This window comes from Musa acuminata, chromosome BXJ1-10, assembly GCF_036884655.1.
Source record: "Musa acuminata AAA Group cultivar baxijiao chromosome BXJ1-10, Cavendish_Baxijiao_AAA, whole genome shotgun sequence".
In the NCBI taxonomy this organism is placed as follows: domain Eukaryota; kingdom Viridiplantae; phylum Streptophyta; class Magnoliopsida; order Zingiberales; family Musaceae; genus Musa; species Musa acuminata.
This window is the reverse complement of record NC_088336.1, coordinates 34,883,952-34,899,808: the sequence shown is the minus strand read 5'-3', so window position 1 is coordinate 34,899,808 and position 15,857 is coordinate 34,883,952. Positions and strand designations below refer to the sequence as shown.

The 15,857-nt window shown below is 35.0% G+C and overlaps 1 long non-coding RNA gene across 1 annotated transcript; it reads right to left on the bottom strand.

The window, feature by feature from the left end:
* Window positions 1-1,991: 1,991 nt before the first annotated feature.
* On the bottom strand, window positions 1,992-6,079 carry LOC135594698 (uncharacterized). Its single transcript, XR_010480201.1, has 2 exons — window positions 5,642-6,079; window positions 1,992-3,724 (listed from the first exon to the last, which is right to left on the bottom strand). It is a non-coding gene; the product is annotated as an uncharacterized LOC135594698 (long non-coding RNA).
* Between the last annotated feature and the right edge of the window lie 9,778 nt (window positions 6,080-15,857).

Here is a 15,857-nt window from a genome sequence, read left to right as displayed (position 1 = left end):
GGAGTAGTCTGTCATAATCACTTTCAAGCATCTTACTTAGATAGATAATGATTTTATTAACCTTACAGAAAAATGATTTTTATCAAGGCCTAACGAGAAAGGAGAAAAGACGAAAGTAGTTAGATGATGTTGCAAAATAAGAGATCTTTCCGATGATCAAACACATAAGCGAAGAGTGCTAGAAAAATAATTTAATAAGATAATTATTCAAAGTACTAAAAGTTGTTACTCGCGGTTTCCACAAACCTTTCTAATTGAAAGCTTCAGGCTAAAGGGCCTAGAAGAAAAAGATCTTTTTTTTTGAACTCGAGTTCCTCTCGGGGGTGAAATATTTTGTTAGCAATTTATTTTATTTTTTATTTTTAAAATAAATAATCATGTCATCAAATAAATAAATCATACTTATTCATTATGATAAACATAAGAGAAGAAAAAATGATTGTCAATGACTTATGGAAGGGACTTGTCAATGAATTATTGACTAAAAAGAAATATGTTGTCATAGAGTTTTTAATGAGTCAGAATAACTTGAATACATAAACCTTGACATTTTCTAATTTTTCAATCATCGGAAGGAAGAAGAGTATCTTATGTATAGCATTATCATCCATTCGACTAGGACATAAGCATCAAATTTTCTAGAATTTGTTTGGTTCAAAAACTAATGCAGAAAAATGTGAGCTCCATTTGTTTTGAATAGATATCTTTTATGCCTTTTAAAAAAAAATTATACTCTTCAGCACCATTATCAACTTATAATCAATAGTTGCCTCCACAACTAAACAACAATCTTCTTTGTCCAATTTTCGAAGTTCTTTCTCTTACAATCTTTCATTAAATTGAAATTTTAGTAACTAAACATATTACAAAAAAAAAATAATGATACTGTTCTTTATTCGACACCAAAATGATAATAAAACGTTACAGGAAAAAAATGAAGCTTCATAACATATGTAACAAGCAAAAATTTCAGATACTATACTATCCTCTTGACAAACTAAGAATTAGTAGTCAATATTTATATATTTTTAAAAATAAGTAATAGATATCTTTTATATGCTTTCAGAACTTTTGAAAAGAATTTTATATTCTTTAACATCATTTCTAGCTTATAAGAAAAAGTATAATTATTACTAAAAAAATAATGATACTTTTTCTTATTTTTCAGACACGAAAATGATAATACAACATTACAATAAAAAAAAGCTTCATAACTAATTGCAGATATATGTCATAGATGTGTTCATTTTATTACCTACCAACTAATTGTTCTCCTAATACAATTAAACTGTTATTATAAAAAAAAAACTAAAGATACAACCAACGTAGCTCAAATTCAATAATTTTTCTGGACCTGTGTGCTCAATTTGGTTCAGATGAATTCAAACATACAAATAAATGCACGACTGTGGCAAAATGCATGGGTCTTAATAATTAAATGAAACCAAACGCGGGAGACATGTTGGGTCTATTAGATCGCACAAGCAAAGTCAAACATATAATCTAATTATATAACAATACAGATGTGTATCAAATTTAATATAGATCTGTTGTTTAATGCGTTAAATTAAACGTATTGCTCTTAATTTTTTAATGTGAGTCTGGATATGACCAGAACAAATATGTTAATAGTCATATCCACATCTGTTGTTTCCTTTCAAGTATGTTCCGTCCAAGCGGCTCTTACATAATTCTTTGAGATGTCCGCCTTCAAAAGAAAGGTGTCCTTATTACTTAGATCACAATCATCTAAATGATAGCACAGTTACCAATATGCCTTCACAACAATTAACCTGACCGAGACAAAGTTGACACTGATCGATGGACTCGCAGAATTAGCCAAATATGGTAGAAACAGAACACATAAGCTTGATATTTTGGTTACCTTTCTGAAGTAATTGACTTTCCCCCACACAAATTTCTGAGACATTAGCATAAAAGAATGAGTACCTTTTGTTGTAGAATAAATAAATAAAAGAACAATCACCAAATCAACGTGGAAGTTCAATTCCAAGAAACTCTTGCAGAATTTAAATTGTCACAAATATAAAGTGATTAATTTGCAGTCAGCATGCAATAGGATGACACTTTGTCTTAAGGAAGCACTTGAAATCCTAGTTTTCCACAACAACGTGGTGCTTTCCCTGCACAGCAACAACGTAGGAATCATATTGAGCAATAAATTTCTCCTTGCGTAGCAGGAAAAGGAATTTGTTTCTGAACTTCTCTTCAGACAGCAGTATGACAGATAGCAGGTTATATCCTTTATCCAGCAATTTATTCTGATCAAGAAAATTCACAACTTCATATCGAGGTCTCAACCTCTTCTCCAAACTATATGTAAGAAGCACGGGATGGCCAATGATATATGTCAGCTCACAACCAGCTTCCTTCATCAGGAATGTCACCTTGTCAGATATGTTCTTCTTTGAGTAATTCCAAATGCCTGGATGCTTCCTGAATGTAGCAAGGCTGTCTGGTTGGGACCACCCAAAGCTCATCAAGGTTGCAAAGGTAGCATCAAACCTGGACCTGCTCTGGGTCATGACTGATAAAAGTGCATGAGGGAACATTTTACAGTCCCGTGACACACCCAACTCCTCAACACGTTTGATAGATTCGTCGATATATTTGTTCGTTCGACAAAAAAAACTCGGTTGTGCGACCACCATCTGCGCGATGAATTGCTCACTGAAGCCACACTCTCTCAAAAGAGATATATTGGGCTCAATCTTTCCAGCCAAGCTAGAAGAAAGGAGAAACATGCTCCTCCTGCTGGCTTTAATTAACCTCTCATGAGAACCAAGAAGTGACCTCCAGAAGTCGATCCTTGGTTGGATATCACGTAAATAGAGCAGACACGGACATGATGAAACCAGCTGAACTATTTCAGTGTCAGAAAATCCCATGTCCTGCAAAGATCTCATCCTGGGCTTCAGGATAGTCTCTACGTTAGCACGTAGAAGCCAGGGTTCCCTCTGCATAAGCTTCATGACTTGTGCATCACTCCAACCACTCTGCTTAAAGAACTCAATGGAAAGACTTGAACTTGAAGATTTTGTGTGACAGGTGCGACACTTGGCTGTTTTTGCAGCCTTTTCTGAGGAAAGTTCACATGATTGAAGGAAATTGACCACGGTAAAGTTGGATTTATGATCTGAAATTTGGTCTTTGGCGGTGGAAAAGCTACTAAACAGTCTGCAGATTTCATAGCAAGAAAGATGGACGGTGGACTTGTTACATGGGAGAATGCAAAAGAGCCTCTTTTGCACCAAAAACATTATATTTTGAAGCAGTATCACACACTGTTTGCAGAAAAACACAAGAAAAGTAGTTTTATTGCTGTCCTCTCCAAGTCCAAATGCCTCTTCTACCTCAAATCAAGCACATCCGAACTAAATATATTTTCTGTATCTGCTTCCAACCAAAAGGAAGTTGAAAGCTTCCAACTAAACATCTGTATCGGATAACATTCCCCTACCACTCACGTAAATCCACCGGCATTCAGTTCCCATTAACAGTTTCTTTCAGATGTAAGCCTCTAAATCGTGTTTGAATGTTGATTAAGAGTACCATTGAACATTTACTTATTACCATGCTCACATCCAAGCTATTAACCACCACTGAAATAATGTCTTGATAAGACACATGCACACTGACACTACCTTCCGCTATTTATCTATTGTAGCTAGTAGCTTTAGAAACTGTGAAGCACACTATATCCCTGCAGATATTGAAAAATTATATCAAATGTATTTTCATCAAATATGCTGCATAAGAGTGACAATGGCATTTACTATGTTGATCGTATACAGATGATATTCAACTTTGTACTAATAGGTTGAACATCAGTCGATGACTTGCAATGGGTACTTCAGCACTAAGATTAGGTGGAAGATGCATAATGTTTTGTCTAACATCAGATTCACTAATGTCCTACAACTAAAACCAGTAACATTTCAAATGAGCACTTCCAGAATAATTGATCCTTTTCAACAAGAATGTAAAGAGATGATTTTGTTATAGGTCTAACTCGACTGGTAATTAGAAAACACACAGTTTAAGAAATTAACAACAGTAATTTTCTGATGATGTGCAACTTGACAAAAATTACAACAACATAGCTGGAAGACCAGAGAAAGGCAACAAATTTTCCGAAAAAAGAATAAAAATGTAAGAAAACTGCCTCGATCAAGAAAAACTACTAGTTTATTTGGTTCTATGATGATAAAAAAAACATAATTTAAGAGGAAGACTGCTCGTGTCAATAACTTCAGCTACAGTAAAAAATATGTATCCTCAGCTATTTATCATTAATGAAGAAAAAAGAAAGTCTTTTATTTGAGAAGCTTCACTGGCATAACCTAGATCAGTGAGAATTTGCCAATAAAACCAGCAAGTGCAAACAACCACAATAATAACAAAAGCCGCGATGTCCAAACTATTCATGATCAGCCACATGGATCTTCTGCATCATTGAACTCGGTATAAGAAAATATCTGTAGTTAAATTAAGAGCATTCAAATCTCTTTCTGTTGTTACTGGTAAAGGCCCCTTCAAATCACCAACTAAACCAGCAAATACAAGATTTGACAATTCAAATATAAACAGGCCTGTGTGTTTTGAGGTGCGAACAAGCCTCAAGTAGCGGAGATAGTTGCTTTCAGCACTACAGCAGAGAACACACTATGCTGACATAAAGGTGTAAGGTTATACCTAACCAAATACATTGAGATTTTGGGTCTATCTTTGGGGTTTGGAAATCAAGTCAAATTCTAGTTGTTTACTCAACTTGTACTTTAGGGTGAGTCGAGTCCTTGTATCATTTGGGGTTTTGTGTTGAAATTTTCTGGTGTGCTTGAAAAGGAAACTGCAATGCAGTAAACATAATAAAGAAAACTAAGAGGTTCGACGAAACAAACACTTCATCAAAATAAACAGTTGTCATTGAGATAGTTTCTTTTAGGAAACCTAATCAGATTAGTATTATCTTAGGTATATTTTTAATTAAAATGCTTCACATGAGGAATAGTCAGACTTTTGCATGATTCTATTGAAAAATGATTACGATTTTATTTGGACAGTGACCCAATTATAGCCTCTTGTTCTATGTTTTCCGTGCTTTCTTTTTCTCTAAGACTTCCCCAATTCTCTTTGCTCTCTCGAAAAGCAGCACTTCTCCTGCTGTCTGTCTCAACAACCGTATTTAACTTGCATACTGTGACTTGCTATTTCTTTAAAGTATGCTCATGACATGATGCTGACCGTTTGTCCGGAGGGTAGCGGGTAACTATCAGGGAGTAGGAAAGGGGAGGGGAAGATGTATTAGAGAGCGCGAAGAGGGGTGTAGAGGAGGGAGATGGGGGTTGTCGGGCCCGGAAAAGGATAATAGAGAGGGGGCTGTCGGGGCCGGAGAAGGAAAACGGAGAGGGGGCTGTTGGGATCGGAGGAGTCGGGGGATGGTGTCGGGGAAGCGGGAGAGCTGTGTCGAAAGGGGAAGAGCAAGGAGGGATTAGGGAAAGGGGGCAGCGACGAGGCGGGGGCGTCGGTGGGCTGCGATGAACGGGGGAAGACGGAGGGGAAGGGATTGTGCGACGGCGAAGGAGGAACAGGAGGTGGAAGAGGAGTAAAAGAGAGATACCGGGCGCTGTCACCGTTCGCCGACGGAGAGGAAGCCGCAGCATCCACCGTTCTTCGTGGAAAACGCCGCAGCGAAAAGAGCTCGACGGAGGAAGATGCCGCCGCTGCTGCCGCCTTTCGCCAAGGAAAACGCCGCAGTCGCGGTCGCTGTGGAGAAGGAGACGGTTTCACCGCTGCATTTAGGGCACGGGTCCGACTTTGAGGATGCCGTTCTCATCTGGTTCAATCGACCAGAGTTCCAAATTGACTTGACTCGGGCTCGACTAAGCCTGAATAAGGCGGTCGCCTGGGCCGGACCCGGTTGAACTCGAACCCCCGGCCCACTTATCGGGCGCTCAGTGACTTCAATTGCTTCAGCTATTAATCTAAATCAGTGAGAATTTGCCAATAAAGCCAACAAGTGCTAACAATCACACTAATAACAAAAGCCATAATATCCGGACTAACTTTTTAAATAAATCCAACTTTTTCACCAAAATAAAAAATAAATATTTAACAAAAATAAATATAGCTAATGTTTCACAATTTTTTCAATAGAAAAATAAAAAGTGATATTATTAGGGTACCCAAAAATTTATGATGGATGTTTCTTCACAATATATTTTCTGAATGTTTCATATCTTCGTTATTCTTTCAAATATTTTTGATATGTTGGTTTTCATGAATTACACATATCGGATTTCCAAAAGCTTCCTCGGTGTTGAAGTAATAAAAGAGCATCAAAGCATTCAAACTTGAATTAGTGTTGAATCAATGATGTGAGAAAGGATAAAAGATTTTTTTGGAGTATCTATAGGGTTTTTAATTATTTTTTTCCTAAAATTTCTCCAGAACTAACTATTATTTGCTTATCAGAAGGACTAATTTATTTTTAATTATTAATATTTTTAATTAGAAAATAACTAAAATACTCTTAAATATAGCTATTTATATGGGAGAGGCAAATGGTTCATTTGACACTCCTTCGATTGTTGGCGTAATTGTTTAAGTTTAGTTATCTATCAACAACCTATTTGATCGAGGTTTTTATATATAAAACACCATCAAATTGATTATTTAAATAGGAAGGAGAATCGTCAATTCCGGGATCGATGATTCTAATTTTTCAAACCTAGGAATCAGAATTAAATTACCCATGTCCGATTCCGATTTGATTTGCAATCAACGAACCATCGAGCTGGTTTGATTCAGTTATGATTTACACTATAGTTGTTCAGCATATTTAGATCATTTAGACAAGATAAGGAAACTAAGAGATTTGATGAACCACACACACCATCAAAAGAAAGCTGATCCATCTTGTCGGCCACAAGTAAATCATTTTTACTTTCAATGCAGATTCATTCATAACGGACTACATGAGGTAATTACAATCCAGATTCATTTATGGTTTTGACTGATGCAAATTCATATGTTATATTATACTATAATCATTTTCTTAGGTTCGAATTTATTATTTACAAATCAAATTGGCACTTGAATCCAAGTGAAATCAAATTAGTTTGACTTAAGCTCGATCCAACTAAAGTTGGATAAGATGAACGTCTGATCGGCCCAACAATTGAACCCGGGTGAGTGCTTGGACCATTTAGCTATAACCTGCCGGTGCAAACAATCATGATAATAACAAAAGTCATAATGTTGGAACTATTTAGCTATATGAATCTTTTGCACTCTTATATAAGACAACGTAGTATGTCGTCAAATTAAAATCATTAAAATCTCTTTTTATTACTAGTAAATTCTCATTCAAATCACCAACTAAACTATCAAATACAATATTCGATCATTGAAATATAAGCTAGGCAACTTTTTTTTTTTAATATGATTTTTTAATGGGCTGTATGAGGTTACGAGATAGATTGATCCTTTGCCAATAAGTATTACAATGTTACTGTACAACTTAGACGAGAACAATTACGTTCCTAGCAATACGTAGGGAAGAAGAGATCTTTTGACTCCCCTAAAAATAATAAATATAAATATTACACTATGAAAGCCTATACATATATTGTTAGATAGACATTTGATGACCGAGAAACCTTGGATAGCAAATTAAAATAATTATGTAACATCAAATTTTTATGCTAAAAAAATATCTAAACAATTTGTGGATCCAAAAGTCTCCTTTTACAAAATAAATCTAGTATCATAAGTTATGTTACACTAGATGTAACATTATTCTAAGGTTTGACTAGAATAATGTTGGTATCCATCTTGGGCAATTGACTTGGTCGCCCGTATTTGAATATCAAGTTGTCGTGGTGCCTTCTCCAAAGATTTCTAAACTAGTTTATGAGAGAGAACGAGTCACCCATAGGGAGCTAAGGGCCGAAGGCATTGGAATTAGTCACCCAAGACAAGAAATCATGGTGCTGATTAACGAGTTGTGACGATGTTGTACATTTGCTGCAAAGCCTGCTGCCAAAGGTGATATGCTTGTTTCAAAAATTAAGTCCGGGATGATTTCACGATCAGACGAATATACGATAGCAAATTCCATGTATGATAAACTAAATTGTCATATACTTCATTTTTTATGAGGTCGATAAATTTTTAACAAAAGTACATATTACGAAAGGAATAATGAGACATACTACATTAGAATTAATATGATATTTATTATTTGTATTATGCTAACTGCTGATGCTATGCATCATATGTCTTGCTGAGAGAGTGCAATGTAAAAGAAGTTTGTGAATTTATATGTATATTAGGTAATGCAAACTCAGGTTAGAAAAGGATAGATAACTTACAGATTTATGTCAACAGAAGTAGTATTTCATAACCACTTTCAAATTTCTTACATAGATGATAACTTTGTCAATCTTATGGAAAGATAGACAATTTTTGTTGAGACCTAATGAGGAAGGAGAAAAGACACAAGCAGTTGATGATGCCGCAACTTAAGGTCCTTCCCATGATCAAACACGTAAGTATAGAGTGCTCGAGAAATAGTTTAATAAGAAAATTATTTTTTCAAAGTACTAAAGCTTGTTACTTGTGGTTCCCACGAACCTTCCTAGTTAGAAGTTTCATGCTAAAGTGCCTTCATGAAAAAGGCTTTATTTGATGAACTTGAGATCCTCTCAAGGTGAAATCTTGTGTTAGCAATTTATTTTCTTCTTTTTTTTAATAAATAATGATATTATGAAACAAACAAATCATACATGTCCACCATGACGAGAAGAAAAAATGACTACCAAGGAACTTGTCAGCGAATTATTAAGGGGAACTTGTTGAAAAATAAATGGGAACAAAAGCAGCAAATTTTCTGGAACTCATTTGGTTCAAAAAATAATACAGAACAATGTGAGCTCCATTTATAATCTTTTTTATTATCCAAAATTATATAAATAGATATCTTTTATGTCTTTTCAAACCATTTGAAAAGAATTTTACACACTTCGATATTATCATCGATTAATAATCAATAGTTGCCACCACAACCATCCAACAATCTTCTTTTTCTATTTTTCCGAGTCTTTTTTCGAATCTTTTATTAAATTAAAATTTTAGCAATTAAATATATTATTAAAAAATACTGATACTGTTACTTATTTTGAAGACACCAAAATAATAAATACATACGGGAAAAAAAAGGAAAATTCATAACACAAATCAAGTTGTACCAAGCAAAAATTACAGATACTAACCTCTTGATAAATTAAGAATTAGTAATCAATATTTATATAACGATACAACGTGTTATGTAATTATTGTTATATAACAATAATCATATGACAATAAAGATGAGTATCAAATTTAATATAGATCAGTTGTCTAATGTGTAAAATTATACGATTAAAATTGACGTATTGGTCTTAATTTTTTAATGTGTGAGTCTGGATATGACTAGAACAAATATGTAATAATCATATCCACATCTTTTGTTGCCTTTGAAGTATTTTCCGTCCAAGCGGCGCTTACATAATTCTTTGAGATGTCCCCATTCAAAAGGAAGGTATCCTTATTAAATTAGATCACAATCATCTAAATGATAGCACAGTTACCAATATGCCTCCACAACAATTAACATGACCGAGACAAAGTTGACACCGATCGATCGACTCGCAGAATTAGCCAAAAATGGTAGAAACAGAACACAAAAGCTTGATATTTTGGTTACCTTTCTGAAGTAATTTACTTTCCCCCACAACAATTTTTGAGACATCAGCATAAAAGAATGAGCACCTTTTGTTGTAGAAAACATAAATAGAAGAACAATCACCAAATCAACATGGAAGTTATACTCCAAGAAACTCTTGCAGAATTTAAATTGTCACAAATATAAAGTGTTTAATTCGCAGTCAGCATGCAATAGGTTACACTTTGTCTTAAGGAAGCACTTGCAAGCCTAGTTTTCCGCAATAACGTCATGCTTTCCCTGCACAGCAACAACATAGGAATCATATTGAACAATAAATTTCTCCTTGCGTAGCAGGAAAAGGAATTTGTTTCTGAACTTCTCTTCAGTTAGCAGGATGACAGATTGCAGGTCATGTCCTTTATCCAGCAATTTATTATGATCAAGAAAATTCATAACTTCATATCGAGGTCTCAACCTCTTCTCCAAGCTAAATGTAAGAAGCCCGGGATGGCCAATGATATATGTCAGCTCACAACCGGCTTCCTTCATCAGGAATGTCATCTTGTCAGATAAGTTCTTCTTTGAGTACTTCCAAATGACTGGATACCTCCTGAATGCAGCAAGGCTGTCTGGTTGGGACCACCCAAAGCTCATCAAGGTTGCAAAGGTAGCATCAAACTTGGACCTGCTCATGGTCATGACTGTTAAAAGTGCATGAGGGAACATTTTACAGTCACGTGACACACCCATCTCCTCAACATGTTTGATAGATTCGCCGATACATTTGTTCGTTCGACAAAAAAAACTTGGTCGTTCCACCACCATCTGCGCGATGCGTTGCTCACTGATGCCACACTCCCGCAAGAGAGATATACTGGGCTCAATCTTTCGAGACAAGCTAGAAGCAAGGAGAAACATGCTCCTCCTGCAGGCTTTAATTAACCTCTCATTAGAACCAAGAAGTGATCTCCAGAAGTTGATCCTCGTTTGGATGTCACGTAAATGGAGCAGACACGGACATGATGAAACCAGCTGAACTATTTCAGTGTCAGAAAATCCCATGTCCTGCAAAGATCTCATCCTGGGCTTCAGGATAGTCTCTACGTTAGCACGAAGAACCCTGGGATCCCTCTGCATAAGCTTCACAACTTGTGCATCACTCCAACCGCTCTGCTTAAAGAACTCAACGGAAAGACTTGAACTTGAAGATTTTGTGTGACAGGTGCAACACTTGGTTGTTTTTGCAGCCTTTTCTGAGGAAAGTTCACATGATTGAAGGGAATTGACCACGGTAAAGTTGGATTTATGATCTGAAATTTGGTCTTTGGCGGTGGAAAAGCTACTAAACAGACTGCAGATTTCATAAGAAGAAAGATGGATGGTGGACTTGTTACATGGGAGAATGCAAAAGAGCCTCTTTTGCACCAAAAACATTATATTTTGAAGCAGTATCACACACTGTTTGCAGAAAAACACAAGAAAAGTAGTTTTATTGCTGTCCTCTCCAAGTCCAAATGCCTCTTCTACCTCAAATCAAGCACATCCGAACTAAATATATTTTCTGTATCTGCTTCCAACCAAAAGGAAGTTGAAAGCTTCCAACTAAACATCTGTATCGGATAACATTCCCCTCCCACTCACGTAAATCCACCGGCATTCAGTTCCCATTAACAGTTTCTTTCAGATGTAAGCCTCTAAATTGTGTTTGAATGTTGATTAAGAGTACCATTGAACATTTACTTATTACCATGCTCACATCCAAGCTATTAACCACCACTGAAATAATGTCTTGATAAGACACATGCACACTGACACTACCTTCCGCTATTTATCTATTGTAGCTAGTAGCTTTAGAAACTGTGAAGCACACTATATCCCTGCAGATATTGAAAAATTATATCAAATGTATTTTCATCAAATATGCAGCATAAGAGTGATAATGGCATTTACTATATTGATCGTATACAGATGATATTCAACTTTGTACTAATAGGTTGAACATCAGTCGATGACTTGCAATGGGTACTTTAGCATTAAGATTTGGTGAAAGATGCATAATGTTTTGTCTAACATCAGATTCACTAATGTCCTACAACTAAAACCGGAAACATTTCAAATGAGCACTTCCAGAATAATTGAACCTTTTCAACAAGAATGTAAAGAGATGATTTTGTTATAGGTCTAACTAGACTGGTAATTAGAAAACACACTGTTTAAGAAATTAACAACTGTAATTTGTGAGGTTCAACATGCTTAAGAAGCCACTGTTGATGATGTGCAGGGAAAGCACATATAATTAACGGCGAAGGAGGAAGAGGAGGAGGAGTAAGAGAGAGATACCGGGCGTTGTAACCGTTCACCGACGGAGAGAAAGCTGCAGCATGCACCGTTCTCCGTGGAAAACGCCGCAGCGATAAGAGCTCGACGGAGGAAGATGCCGCCGCAGCTGCCGCCTTTCGCCAAGGAAAATGCCGCAGTCGTGGTCGCTGTCGAGAAGGAGACAGTTTCACCTCTGACGTTTAGGGCACGGGTGCGAAGTTGAGGATGCCGTTCTCATCTGGTTCAATCGAACCAGGGATCCAAATTGACTTGACTTGGGCTAGACCAAACCTTAATCAGACGGGCTCCTGGGCCGCATCCGGTTGAACACGCCCGTCCGGCCCACTTATCGGGCGCTCAGTGACTTCAATTGCTTCAGCTATTAATCTAAATCAGTGAGAATTTGCCAATAAAACTAACAAGTGCAAACAATAACAATAGTATCAAAAGACATAATATCCGGACTAACTTTTTAAATAAATCTAACTTTTTCACCAAAACTAAAAAATAAATATTTAACAAAAATGAATATAGCTAATGTTTCATAATTTTTTTTATAGAAAAATAAAAAGTGATATTATTAGGGTACCCAAAAATTTACGTCTTATGATGGATGTTTCTTCACAATATATTTTCTGAATGTTTCATATCTTCGTTCTTCTTTCTATTTTAAAAAAGAATTTGGCTACGATAATTTATTGTGATGTGCAAGGTGTCATCATTGTTTCAAATATTTTTGAAGTATAACTTGAAGATATCTAACTTGAGTTTTCATGTTGATATGTTGGTCTTCAAGAATTACACAGATCGGATTTCCAAAAACTTTCTCAATGTTAAAGTGATAGCTTCCGCCTCTCCGTAACTAGCTATAGGATTAAGAAAAGAGCATCAAAGCATTCAAATTTCAATTAGTGTTGAACCAACGATGCGAGAAAAGGATAAAAAAAAATTTGGGGTATCTATAGGGTTTTTAATTATTTTTTCTTAAAATTTCTCCATAACTAGCTATTATTTGCTTATCGGAATGACTAATTTATCTTCTAATTATTAATATTTTTAATTATAAAAATAACTAAAGTATTCCTAAATATAGCTATTTATATGGGAGAGACAAATCGTTATTTTCACACTCCTTCGATTGTTGGGCCAAGCATTCACTATTGGGCCTAATTGTTTAAGCCTGGTTATCTATCGCCAACCTATTTGATCGAGATTTTTCTATATAAAACACCATCAATTACGGAATCGATGATTCTAATTTTTCAAACCTAAGAAACATAATTAAATTACCCATGTCCGATTCCGATTTGATTTGCAATCAATGAACCGTCGAGCTGGTTTGATTCGGTTGTGATTTAAACCAGTCGTAGATAACGACTAGTAATACCTAACTAAATGTATCGAGACTTTGGGACTATTTTGGAGTTAGAAATGAGTTACACTATAGTTGTTCTGCGCACTTAGATCATTTAGACAAGATAAGGAAACTAAGAGATTTGATGAACCACACACACCATCAACAGAAAGCTGATCCATCTTGTCGGCGACAAGTAAATCATTTTTACTTTCAATGCAGATTCACTCATAAGGGTAATTACAATCCAGATTCATTTATGGTTTGACTGATGCAAGTTCATATGTTATATTATACTATAATCATTTTCTTAGGTTCGAATTTATTATTTACAAATCAAATGGGCACTTGAATCCAAGTGAAATCAAATTAGTTTGACTTAAGCTCGATCCAACTAAAGTTGGATAAGATGAACGTCTGATCGGCCCAACAATTGAACCCGGGTGAGTGCTTGGACCATTTAGCTATAACCTGCCGGTGCAAACAATCATGATAATAACAAAAGTCATAATGTTGGAACTATTTAGCTAAATGAATCTTTTGCACTCTTATATAAGACAACGTAGTATGTCGTCAAATTAAAATCATTAAAATCTCTTTTTATTACTAGTAAATTCTCATTCAAATCACCAACTAAACTATCAAATACAATATTAGATCATTGAAATATAAGCTAGGCAACTTATTTTAAGGTACAAACAAGCCTCAAGTTGCCGAGATAATGACTTTTAACACTGCAAAGAAGAGAATATAGTGAGATAAAGATGTAAGGTAATACCTAACCATATGCATTGAGATTTTGAGTTTATTTTTGAGTTTGGAAATAAGTTACATTATAGTTTTATTTGACTCCTTTGCATCATTTGGTGTTTTGATGGTGCTTGAAATGAAAATTATAAAGTGGTACATAAAATAAGGAAATACTAATTTTTTTAATATAATTTTTTAATAGACTGTATGAGATTACGAGATAGGTTGATCCCTTGGGAATAAGTATTACAACGTTACTGTACAACTTAGACGAGAACAACTACATTCCTGGCAAAACATAGGGAAGAAGAGATCTTTTGACTTCCCTAAAAATAATAAATATAAATATTACACTATGAAAGCCTATACATATCTTGTTAGATAGACATTTGATGAGCGAGAAGCCTAGGATAGCAAATTAAAATAATTATGTAACATCAAATTTTTATGCTAAAAAAATATCTAATCAATTTGTGGATCCAAAAGTCTCCTTTTACAAAATAAATCTAGCATCATAAGTTAAGTTATGTTACACTAGATATAACATTATTCTAAGGTTTGACTAGAATAATGTTGGTATCCATCTTGGGCAATTGACTTGGTCGCCCGTATTTGAATATCAAGTAATCGTTGTACCTCCTCCAAAGATTTCTAAGCTAGTTTTTGAGAGAGAACGAGTGATCCATAGGGAGCTAAGAGCCCGAAGGCATTGGAATTAGTCACCCAAGGCAAGAAACCATGGTGCTGATTAGCGAGTTATGATGATGTTGTACATTTGCTGCAAAGCCTGCTGCCAAAGGTGATATGCTTGTTTCAAAAATTAAGTACGGGATGACTTAACAATCACACGAATATACGATAGCAAATTCCATGTATGATAAACTAAATTGTCATTTACTTCATTTTTTATGATGTAGATGAACTTTTAACAAAAGTACATATTATGAAAGGAATAATGAGACATACTACTGACATTAGAATTAATATGATATTTGTTATTTGTATTATGCTAATTGCTACTGCTGACATTAGAATTAATATGATATTTATTATTTGTATTATGCTAACTGCTGATGCTATGCATCATATGTCTTGCAGAGAGAGTGCAATGTAAAAGAAGTTTGTAAATTTATATATATATCAGGTAATGCAAACTCAGGTTAGAAAAGGATAGATAACTTACATATTCATATCAACAAAAGTAGTATTTCATAACCACTTTCAAATTCCTTACATAGATGATAACTTTGTCAACCGAAAGATAGACAATTTTTGTTGAAACCTAATGAGGAAAGAGAAAAGACAGAAGCAGTTTGATGATGCAGCAACTTAAGAGGTCCTTCCCATGATCAAACACATAAGTATAGAGTGCTCGAGAAATAGTTTAATAAGAAAATTATTTTTTCAAATTACTAAAGCTTGTTACTTGTGGTTCCCACGAACCTTCATAGTTAGAAGTTTCATGCTAAAGGGCCTTCATAACTTGAGATCATCTGAAGGTGAAATCTTGTGTTAGCAATTTATTTTCTTCTTTTTTTTTGAAATAAATAATTATGTTATAAAACAAACAAATCATAACTGTCCATCGTGAAGAGAAGAAAAAATTGACTATGAAGGAACTTGTCAGCGAATTATTAAGGGGAACTTGTTGAAAAATAAATGAGAACAAAAGCAGCAAATTTTCTGGAACTCATTTGGTTCAAA